The following is an 11,569-nucleotide window of genomic DNA, read 5'->3' as shown; positions in this document are numbered from 1 at the left end:
TTTTTATATAAATTAAAGGTAATGGTCACTTTAAAAATTAAAATTGCCGGTAAGGGCTTGTAGCCCTTTAAAAATGGCGCCGGACGTCGTTGCTGGGGGCAGAGCGCCCACCCCCGATGACGTAGCCGGGGCGGGCACTCCACCCCTCTATTTAAATGAGCCCCCTGTGCGAAATATCACGGGGGCTCAGTGACAGCGGATCTGTGCGGGCAGACCGCCAAGATCAGAGCATGTTGCCGTGACTGTGGCGCGCTCAAAATTCAGCCCCTTGTTTCTGTATTTAAATGGGTTTCCCCTGAACTACTACTGAAGTTAAGGTGTTGGAGTGGAGAGGCGATGAGGGAATTCACCACCCACCCCCACCCGACCATGTTCATGATAAAAGAACTTGGCAACCAGCTTTTATCATCATATTCATTTACCCTCATCTAGACAAATTAATTATCAATGACTCAAGTAATGTCATATAGTTGGCTCATTTTTCTCATGGACTCACTTGACAATTTTAATATTTTAAGATGAAGACTATTGAAGGAGGTTGTAATCTTTAAATGGCTGTCAGCATGGACATCTTTTCATTGTTGTATGTTTAACTGTTATCATTGGCACTTGACAGATGAAATAAGTTGTAATTACCTGAATAAAAGCAAAATACTGCGGATGTAATTACCTGAAGATCACTAAATATAACCGAGTCTTTACAGTGATGGCTCTGGGATAAAGTGTGCTGTATGATTATTAGATTTGTGTAAAGACTGCCTGCTACAGTGTTCCAACCATTTGTCTATGTGTGGGTTAATTTTGACATTGTATGTAGTGCAAAATAGGCAATAGTGAATTAGCAACCTGTTCTACATCTCTCTCCTTATTTCCATTGAATTCAAAGGAAATAAAAATTGGGAGAGATGTAAGATTTGCTATTGCCCGTTTTAGATTTTCCTACAAATTCAAAATTCTGTGTGTAATTTATGTAAACAGCAATGATGATCTCTTACTAAAATTAATTACATTTGCTGGAATGTCAAATTAATTAAAATATTGAATTGCAAAGAATTATAATTATGTGTTTTGTCAAAAAAATCATTTAATTTTAGACTTAGATATTCCAAATTGAAGGAAGCACCTTTGCTGCTTTCTATTACAGAATGGCATTCTTCTCAAGTACTGACATGAATTGCTGTCTGGCTGAACTGCAGCTTTAGGCCATGCTTAGTATGGAATGCTATTCAATGTCACATGATAGGTCACAAATGCATATTTTGTTAATGATGAAAGTTTGGCTATACCTGCCGAAAACGTGAATAAAAGCATCCCATGCCTAGCCATCAATGCCACAATGAGAAATAATTTATTCTGGATAACCAATCTGTTAATAGGTATGATGGCCCAATATCATATCCATCAGGTTTGATATTTCCCTGCAACTAACAGCAAAACCATATTACACTTCTGTCTAAATCATGCGTTTCAGTGACAGAAACCTGTTGCCGACTGCTGAGGCCTACCAGGCTGTAAATTTTGTCATATGCTGGACTTGAACATTTGATTAATAGTCACTAATTGACATAAGGTATAGCTGTGATAAGGAAGATGGACTAGACATCGATTAACATACTAGCAATGGATTCTCATTATCTAGTGCGATGCACAGGAACCCCGGCTGGATGAAGGAAATTAACTAATAAGTCACAGAGACTATAAATTCTGGATAAGAGACACAATGTGTTAGTCATGAGAGTTTGAGATACAAGTGCAATGCAAGACAACATAAATTGAATTTAATCTTTCAAGTGCTGTGAGGATGAATTGTCTCAAACAGGAGAAGACTCATGTTAATGGGCTGTGCAATGCGATGATGGCCTGCATTTTGCTTTCAATGACGAAGGAATGGTGCTCACTGTTCACCTTGCTAACAACTGCCCACAGACATCTGCGGGCTTGTCAGCAGAGATTTCCTCTAATCGGGCATCTTTTCCAGTGCAGTGCCACCTACAGAAGATCTGTGAACAGGGCAAGCAAGAGTGAGGCTTGCCAGCCAATCAGAATGAAGTATCCTCACTGACACATGCAGAGACCCCAAACCATGAAGTATGAAGCAGGAAATATGAATTAAATTTAAATGATGTATAGAAAGCAAGGAAAGATTGAAAAATACAGATGGGATTAATGGGGAGAGATAAAAGAAACAAACAGAAAAGGTAAAAAAAAAACTGCAACATTAATTTTCTTTTGAGGGAATGAGACTCCATAATTGTAAAAATAATTTTTCAGGCCCAGAGAAGTTGACGAGCAGTAATTTTAGCTTATTATGCCATTACTAACTCATTCACTCCTCAATACACCAGCCCTAACTTTTTCAGCCATCTTTAGTAAGGAACTAGTGGGCAAGTACTCAAAGTTTATGCTGTTGTATTCATTTCAATGCCAAGTCTATCAGCGAGGACCACAACAGTGCACCCTTTGGTTTTCCATGTTTAAATACACAGGTGCTGAGGTCACATTGCTGTCAGATTTACCCTGTATGAGTGCTGATAGTCTCATTGTTACTATCACCGCAAAATCTGGGACAGATGTTGTCTGGTGGGTGATCGGAAAACTATATGAATACAGAAAATGAAGGCTCCCATGTGATGCAGGGCCCAGTCATTAATGCTGCTCATATCGCCACTGCTCCACGTATTTAAATGGGAAATATTCTAGGTAACCATGTGGTATAATGTAGTCTATCATTCTGCGATAAAGTGTCGCCAACAATAGAAAATGAGACAGTGCCAAAAAATATGGTAATATTTAATCTAAATTCATATATATGTAAACAAGAAACTAATATAAGAAGCCATTTTTATTACTACATTTCACTATTTCATGAAACAACTAAAGTAGATTATTTTTATGACATAAATATTACCTGAGAAAAAAAATACCTTAGTATCGTTCATGGTAAGTAATAGTTAAAACTGCAGCATTAGTGCAAGTGGAGAGGAGTGATGTAGCACACATTTAGATCTCGTGAAAGAATTTGAAAAGAAGTTTGGAAATGATCTCCCTAGATATTGCAAAATTAAGTTTTTTAAAAAAATCAAATCCTGACAAATAAAAATGATTTTCCTTACTAGATGCAATTGGATAGATAAATAAAAACAGAAAATGCTGGAAATACTCAGCAGATTTGGCAGCGGTTTTGGAGAGAAGCAGAGTTAATGTTTCAGTTGCAAGATCTTTCATCTGAACTGGAAGATGATAGAGATGAACAGCTTTTAAGCAAATAAAGAACCAAGAAAATGGGGGTCAAAAAAGAGCAACAGGGAAAGGTGTGTAATAGGGTGGAGGGAAGGAGTAAACCAAATGACAAAAGTGACGATGGTGAGAGGAAAGATGAGGCGAAACAAGTATAGAAACAATAGGGGGTCCAGAGGACCTGTAAATGGTTATAGCTGAATATCAGAGGAGGAGGAAAGCATGCAGGCACATGTACTTATTCAATATTTTTGTTGTATTTCTGAATTTCTTTTTGTTTCAGGATTTTTTGGTGATTACAAACTTAAAGGATTAAGTGCATTTAAAAATAACACTACGGGAATGAAAATCAGGAGAGATGAGTAACATTCGGCTGGATCAATATTGCCTGTTTTACACCATCACCCAAGTCAAGATTCCCCTCATTGCTTTTTTCAGAGATTTCTGTGACATTTATGGACCAATTTTCCAGACCAGGTGGTATTTTCGCTAAGAAAACAGTAAAAGATAACATGCAAGGAATAACATACCTAAGCTAAGCAGAAATAGTTCAGTTGCAGGATTGCACAGCACGAATACCATGTTCATTTTCACAGAATCACAGAATTGTTACAGCGCAGAAGGAGGCCATTCAGCCCATCATATCCGCACCTGTTCCCTGAAAGGGCAACTCCCTTAGTTCCATTCCCCTGCCCTGCACATTCTTCCTGTTCATATAACTGTCTAATTCCCTTTTGAATGCTTCAGTTGAACCTGCCTCCACCACATTCATGTACCAGGACACCCCGATCCCTCTATACCACCGAGTTCTGCAATCTCTCTCCATTTAAATAGTATACTGCTTTTCTATTCTTCCTGCCAAATTGCTTCACCATTGGAGGCCATAGCTTCAGCTGCCAAGGCCCCAGGCTCTGGAATTCCCTCCCTCAACCTCTCTGCCTCTCTACCTCTCTTTCCTCCTTTAAGATGCTCCTTAAAAATTGCCTCTTTGACAAATCTTTGGCAACCTTATGTGGCGCAATATCAAATTTTGCTTTGTAGTGCTCCTGGGAAGTGCTTTGGGATGTTTTGTTTTTTTAAAGGTGCTATATAAATACAAGTTCCTGTAGTTGTTGTATTCCCTTGAGTATAGAAGATTGAGAGGTGATCTGATCAAGATGTTTAAAATGTTAAAAGAATTCGATACCGTACATACAGAGAAATCATTTCTTCAGCTGGGGGAATCAAAAACAAGGGGCACAATCTTAAAATTAGAGCTGGGCCATTTAGGAGTGAAATCAAGAAGCACTTTTTCACACAATGGGTAATAGAAATCTGGAACTTTCTTTCCCCAAAAGGCTGAGGAAACTGGGACAATTGAAGCTTTCAAGACTGAGTGATAAATTTTTGTTAAGTAAGGGTATCAGAGGATATAGAACAAAGATGGGAAAATAGAAACAATGATGTGCAGATCAGTCATGATCTTATTAAATGGCAGATAGGCTTGAGGGGTGTTCCTGCTGAGCAATGCTCTCCGCTGCCAAAACTGCTCATTATTCCAAGATCATCCTGGAATGCAAAGATATGCCTGGCTTCTTTTCTTTATTAGCAACCATCTCCTTAGACCCCTCTACAGTGTCCCCTCCATCTTCACCTGTGACAAGTGTGAGGAGCTCATGAACATCTTTGTCACTAAAATTGAGACAATCCATTTAGCTGCCTCTGCTGCTTGCTCCTGGCACACCAAACCAAACTTCCGTCAAAGTCCCAACAACATGCGCCCCCCCCCCCCCCACCCCCAGCCCTGCCCTAACCCTGAATTCTCATCTTTTTCTAGTTTCTCATTTATCACTCCTCATGCCCTTTCTGAGCTCATATTATCCATGAGACACAGCTCTTGCTTTTTTCAACCCCATTCCAAATAACTGCTGGCAGCCAAGCTTCCTTTCCTCACCCCATGTTACCTGATATTATAAACTGTTTCCTCTCCTCGGGCATCGTCCCCCACACTTTCAAACCTGCCATCATCACCCCCTCCTCAAAAAACTCACCCTTGATTCCTCTGTCCTTGCAAACTACTGCTCCATCTCAAACCTCTTTTTCTTCTTCAAAGTCCTTGAACATGTTTGCACCTTCCAAATTCTTTCCTATCTTCTCTGCAACTTCACGTTTGAACTCCTCCAATCATGTTTCTGCTCCTGCCACAACATTGAAATGGCCTTAATTAAAGTCACAAATGACAGCGTGGTGCACTATCCCTCCTCAACCTTTCTGACATCTCTGCATCTTTGACATGGTTGGCCATGCCATCTTTCTCCAATGCCTCTCTTCTGTTGTCCAGCTGAGAGGGACTGCCCTTGCCTCGTTTCACTCTGATCGATCCAGTTCTATTCAGAGAATCTCCTGCTAGTTTTATCTTCCCGCTCTACCGCCATTACCCCAGAAGTTCACCAAGGATTGATTCTTGCTACCCCCTCCTGTTTCTCATCTATATGCTGCCCCTCAATGATAACGTGTGAAGATATAATATCAGGCTCCAATGGGTGCACTTATGACACCCAGCACTACCTTACCACCACCTCTCTCGACTGTTCCACTGCCTTTGTGTTGTTAGGTTGCTGGTTTGACATCCAGTCTTGAATGAGCTGCAATTTTTTCCAGCTGAGTAGTGGGAAGGCAGAAGCCATTGTCTTTGGTCACGACCACAAACTCAGTTTCCTAGCTACTGATTCCATCCCCTTCCTTGTCACCTGTCTCAGACTGAATCTGACTGTTCATGTCCTTCACATCCTGTATGATGCTGAACTGAGCTTCCAATTCCATGTCTTCCCCATCACCAAAAACACCTTTTCCACCTCTGCAATCATCAGTCTCTGCTCTGCTTAGTCCATCCATGAAACCCTCATCCATGATTTTTTTACCAACAGATCCAACGATTTCCATGCTTTCCTGACTGACCTCCAATCTTCCACCCTTCATAAATTTTAGATCACCCAAAATTCTGCTGCCTGTATCTTGCCCAAAACAAGTCCCATTCACTCATTACCTCTGTGCTTACTGTCCAACATTGATTCCCAGTCCAGCAACACTTCAAATTTAAAATTTTCATCCTCATGTTCAAATCCCTCCATGCCCTTATTTCTCCCTATCTCTGTAAGCTCTTGCAGCACTGCAACCCTCCAAGAACCCTACTCTCCTTCAATTTTGTCCTCTTTGTGAACCCCAGTCCTTTCACCCCAACATTGGCGGCTGTGCCTTCAGTTGCTCAGGTTCTCGGGTCAGCAATTCCCTCATTAAACCTCTCTGTCTCTCCACCTCTTTCTTCTCCTCTAAAACATATCTCTTTTACCATGCTTTTAGGCACCTCTCCTAATATCTCCTTATGTGACTCAATGTCAAGTTATTATCTGATTACACACCTATGAAGTGCCATGGGGGATTTTCCTACATTAAAAGCACTATATAAATGCAAGGTGCTGTTGATGTTAGTTTAAAATGTAAAACATTTGTTTACGCACAAATAGATTTGAATCACATTTTTTCAGGTTTATGCAAAATTACTGAGTAGCCTCCTGCCAAACAGTTTAGTTATGTGTTTGGATTTTCTCATCGTGTTCATTGTATAAGCAGATTTTCGGTTTTAACAAGCAGATATACTGTTTCTGAAGGGAGTTTTTTGTAAATTTAAAAATAATCTGGTAAAAATTACAGGATATGTAAGCACTTTGCTTCATAATAAACTCACTGCCTACTAAACAGCATCGCAACAACATCAGCTGCAGGGTTATTAGTAGTCTTGATCACTTTAATAATGAAATATACACTAGTGTATCTCCTGTTGCATTGCTCACAGTAAGTCACACAATAGGCAGTTTTATAAGAACAGGAATGTAAGGCCATGCAAGGTGTTGCTAAGTTAGAGTTTATATCCCTTTAAAATCCCTTTAAAGTTTAATTATAGTTTAGCAAAAAGTTTCAGGTTGATCAGAATTGTTCAGGATTGCAGGGATTGGAAAAAAGTTCGAATTCTTTTTCTGCCTTTATTATACAAATTGTAAAAACATATGCACACTTTTATTTTATAAATATAGATGAAGATGATTGATGGCTATGACAACTATCTGTTGTGGCGTTTCCAGAGGAACTTGAGACGGATTTTGTTTTCCAATCTCCATGTTTTTCCCTTCCCTCAGTGTTTGTGATTTCTGGGCGTGGTTGCAGGTGTGTGAGGAAAGATGCTTTAAATGCAGAAATTTGACAGCTGGAATCTGAGCGGAGAGAAGAATTCGTGATAGCTCGGATCTGGAGCTGTGCCCTCTCTCTTTTTTTACTTGGTTGCACTGGCACTTGGCGACCTCTCCAAAATTCTGAGTGTTGGAGGAACCTGGCTCATTCTGTTAAATAAACCCAGTGTCAGCGCAGTACTCACGCCCTGTCTGCTCGAACTGGGGAGGTGAGTCTTTAGTTTTTTAGGTCCAATTATTAAATCATTAGGGCGACAGAGTGCATTGCTAACCCAGAATATGCACAATGCTTCGTTCCGTGTTATATTTGTACAATTTAAGAAGTGAGTTGCTTTGCTGTTCATTTGTTGTTGAAAGACGTTGAAGCAACGAAGTGAATGTGCGCAATGTTTAATATTAGAACACGTGTATGTGTCTCTAAAGTCTAACATTCTTCACCCAATGCATCAAATCGGAGAATAATAGGTCACTTTGACAGTTGCTTGCTGCAACTTGCTACAGTTCCTTGTTTGGAATATCTCGAAAAGAATTTTGAAGAGGAAAAGGAATGCATGCATTTCGTTGAAATATACAGGGAGGCTCATTATTCACTCTGAACTCTGTAAACTTATTTTAAACATATTTTTATGTTCCAGTTTGGAGGTTGTGTTTTAAAAAATTTAATGGCCTCTTAAGGGTCTCTTCCCACCTCCACCTCGATTTAGTTGAAGGCAGAGGGGGCAGCTGCTGCGGGGAGACGCCGCCATATAAAACCTGGTTGTCACCTATTGGAGTCGGGGTGGTCCCGCCTTTGGGACAGTCCTCAGCCCCTGGAGGGCCTCCCAGCAGTGAGGGGCACGCCCCTTAGCAGACTCTCCCCTTACTAACACCACCACCACCAACCCACCCCCACCCCCCCGGCGTACCTCTCCTGTGAATTTCATCAATCTTCTACTGTGCAAGGCCTCCGACAGTGGCCACCACTCCCAGTGGCACTGCTGGTACTGCAGAGCTGCTGGCCCTCCAATTAACCAGCAGCTCCAGAGGTGGGTGCTCATCCCCTAAAGGGATGGCATTCCTGATGACAGGCAGTTAATTGCCTGCCCGCCGTGAAGTCGCAGCAGGTGTCTGACCGAGGGCCGAGGCGGGGTATTCCCCCTCCTTCAGACATGCTGCTGAGACCCCTGTCACTGGAATAAATCTGGCCCTGTGTTTGACTGAAACTTTGCGCATAGGTGGTAACACCTCTCCCCTTACTGAAGTCTCTCTACCTGGCTATAGTTTCCACTACCTATCCCACTCAAACTGTCACAATGATGGTGTGGATCAGATCACCAAATTGCACCTTGAGGCTGGATTTTATCCAACCCTTGGAGACAGGAATGGAGGTGCAGGGGCACACAAAATGTCATGGGGTGGCATCGGGCAGCATGCCCAACTTTGTTGTGACCACATCATTTTGTCCACGGTAGGGAAGTTGGGGGACAGCCCTCCCACCCAAAGTCAATTGAGGCCCTTAAGTGACCAATTACATCCCCTTAAGGGAAGCTTCACCCTTCTGCTTCCATTTCATGAATGTCAGAGGGTCCTGTCACCACATGGAGACACCCCGAGGTGAGACCCAGCAGCCTCCTAACGGGCTCGGGGGTGTCCCTCCTCCGGGGGAAATCCATGGTCCACAGAGGATGCACCCAATGGCAATGGCCATCCCCACGGCAAGGCCCCCCACCCCTCCCTCACCAACTAGCCACCCCCCCATGCCCTCATCGGGACCTGCCTGACTGGCCCCGGCAACCCACAACCCAACTTAGCTGTGTCCCAGGTCTCCTCCATCTTGCCACTACAGGCTTCCTGATGGTGCCGCTGGTACTGCTGAGCTACCAGCCCCTCCAACTGGCCAGCAGCTTTGGAGATGGGAGCTTGTCCCTTAAAGGGATGGCATACCTGTTGGTGGGTAGTTAATTGGCTGCCTGCTGTAAAATTCCACTAGGGGTCTAACAGAGGGCCGAGGTGGGGTCTCACCCACTCCTCTCTCCCCTTGCCTTTCAGCCTGCTGCCAGAACTCCTCTCGCTGGGATAAAATTCCAGCCTTGGTCTCTCCCTTATCCGTCTGGTACTTTCTCCGCCTTCAAGGACCTCACCTTGTTCCAACAGTCTCTCCTCCTTTAAAAGCTTTGTTGTCTACTGCCTTCAAACCCCACACCAAATCTCTCACTGAACTGTCCTCGCTTCATTCCTCCCTCAGCCTTTGCACTGAATAACGTCTCATCCTCAGTGATTCCAATCTTCTAACCTCTAAATTCACTGCCCTGCTATCCTCCCTAAACTCATCTAGCCAAAATTATGGCCACCTCCAATGGATTATTGTAGAATATGCTCAGAGTTGTCTTTTGAACTAAACATAGACTAACCTTACTGATGAATATAGTATGTTTTCTTCCACTCATTTGTACACTCCTCCTTCTCATTTTGCCAGCCTCTTTCCCTCTACTCAATGTTTTTATCATCTCTCTCTGCTATGATTCTGTCATGCTTTCCCCCCTGACTCCACACTATGTTTTTGTTCTTCTCTTCCCCCTGTCCAAAGACACATACTTCCTCCTTTTACTCTTCAGCTGCACTGAAAATGTGCTGTAATCACCAAAAGTTATAGAATAGTTTCAGATGTGCTAAACACCCTTCTTGTTAATATTCCACAACATTTCACTTGTAAGAGGCAATAGGATCAGCACAGATGCAAGGCACAGACATTATGGTGTGAGTAGGAGGGATAGCAGAGGTATGGAACCAATGGACAGATGGAATCTGATAGCACACTTAGTGGGTCATTTGCATTTTTTCTTTATAAATGACCACCTTTATTATGCAGGTTGTTATGCTAATCCTGTAGACAGAAGCTGTAAATTAGGTTAAAAAAAAACTAAGAATTTGTTTTAACTAATTTTAATTTGTGCATTGCCTCTGCAAGCTCCTATCGCCAATTACACACTCAAAACATATATCTTGCATCTAGGAGTTCTGGGATCTCTCAGTAACAGAGGTAATTTTGTGGCTATTCATTATTTCCCTATTTGTTTTGTATCTAAAGATGAGTGCCATAGTAACTTATTACTCAAAACCTTTGAACCCTTTTGCCTCCTTAACATAAAGCTGAGGTCCAAAATGTGAAGATTAAGTCAAAAATTGTGCCTTGCTATCTTCTTCTTAGAATTTCTCTGTTGTCTAGTGATGAATACGGTTCCTATAATTATCAAATATTATGTTTGTTTTCTGACAAGTTGAAAACAATTATACAATGATTTCTTTGTTCATGAAAATATATTTATTTTAGATCATAGCAAGCCATAAAACACATCACAAGCAAAATGTTTCTGCTCATGGTGTATTCATGAAGAAACATTTTCTGAATGAATTCTTCCAACATGGAGCCTCCTTGCTGGGAGAACACATCTGTTTGCCCCAAACGTAGTCCCCTGCATTAGAAGAGGCCCATCCAGGTTAGGAAACTCCTTAGTTGGGGGTTTTGCCATCTTCGCCTGGACAAAGTGTAGTGGGTCAGTTAGCAAGTGGCATTCGGTGGAAATAGGGCCCATCAAGCGGTCTAGGCCTGACCCCAGAAGATTTAAAAAGGTTTTGCAGGTTTTCCAGTCCCCCCTGTAAAGAAGGCCAGTGGGTCACATTGGAGATCTTTTCAGTAGGTTCTCTCCCCTGGAGAGGGCACCATATGTCATATTTTGTATTTTTTTCTTCTGTTGGGTGCCCAGGTTATGTAAATAGGTTGACTGTTTTCAATATAACAGACATTTTGGCAGGGTGAGCAGCAGACGTCACTAACAGACCCATGCTGGCACTTTCAGCAGGTTGAATTGCCTACGGGCTTTTCAGATCCCAAATATTTAAGCCTCTTTTTTTTCCAATGTTCTCCTCTCTTATCCTGGAAGCATTGAATCACACTGGAGCATATTCCACTGATGCTAGATGCCCTGTCCCGGTACCCTGCCTAAGTGATCTATTTTTAATATGTAAACCCAGAAAACGGGTGCAAGATGACAGATCATTCATGAGCAACATCACATATTACACTGAATAGCTGCATTTTTCTGGAAAAGAAACATTAATTTATGCCACTT

At 42.0% G+C, this 11,569-nt stretch overlaps 1 protein-coding gene across 1 annotated transcript in view; it reads left to right on the top strand.

Moving 5' to 3' along the window:
- The first annotated feature begins 3,619 nt into the window (after window positions 1–3,619).
- LOC137353535 (von Willebrand factor A domain-containing protein 2-like) overlaps window positions 3,620–11,569 on the top strand; it is a 60,226-nt gene continuing 52,276 nt past the window's right edge. The window contains exons 1-2 of the mRNA XM_068019936.1: window positions 3,620–3,714; window positions 7,410–7,669. The gene's annotated coding sequence lies outside the window, so the exon portion shown is untranslated. The remainder of the gene's footprint in view (window positions 3,715–7,409; window positions 7,670–11,569) is intronic.

The sequence above is a fragment of the Heterodontus francisci genome, chromosome 1, assembly GCF_036365525.1.
Source record: "Heterodontus francisci isolate sHetFra1 chromosome 1, sHetFra1.hap1, whole genome shotgun sequence".
NCBI classification, from domain to species: Eukaryota; Metazoa; Chordata; class Chondrichthyes; order Heterodontiformes; family Heterodontidae; genus Heterodontus; species Heterodontus francisci.
This window is presented reverse-complemented; position numbering and strand designations above follow the sequence as displayed.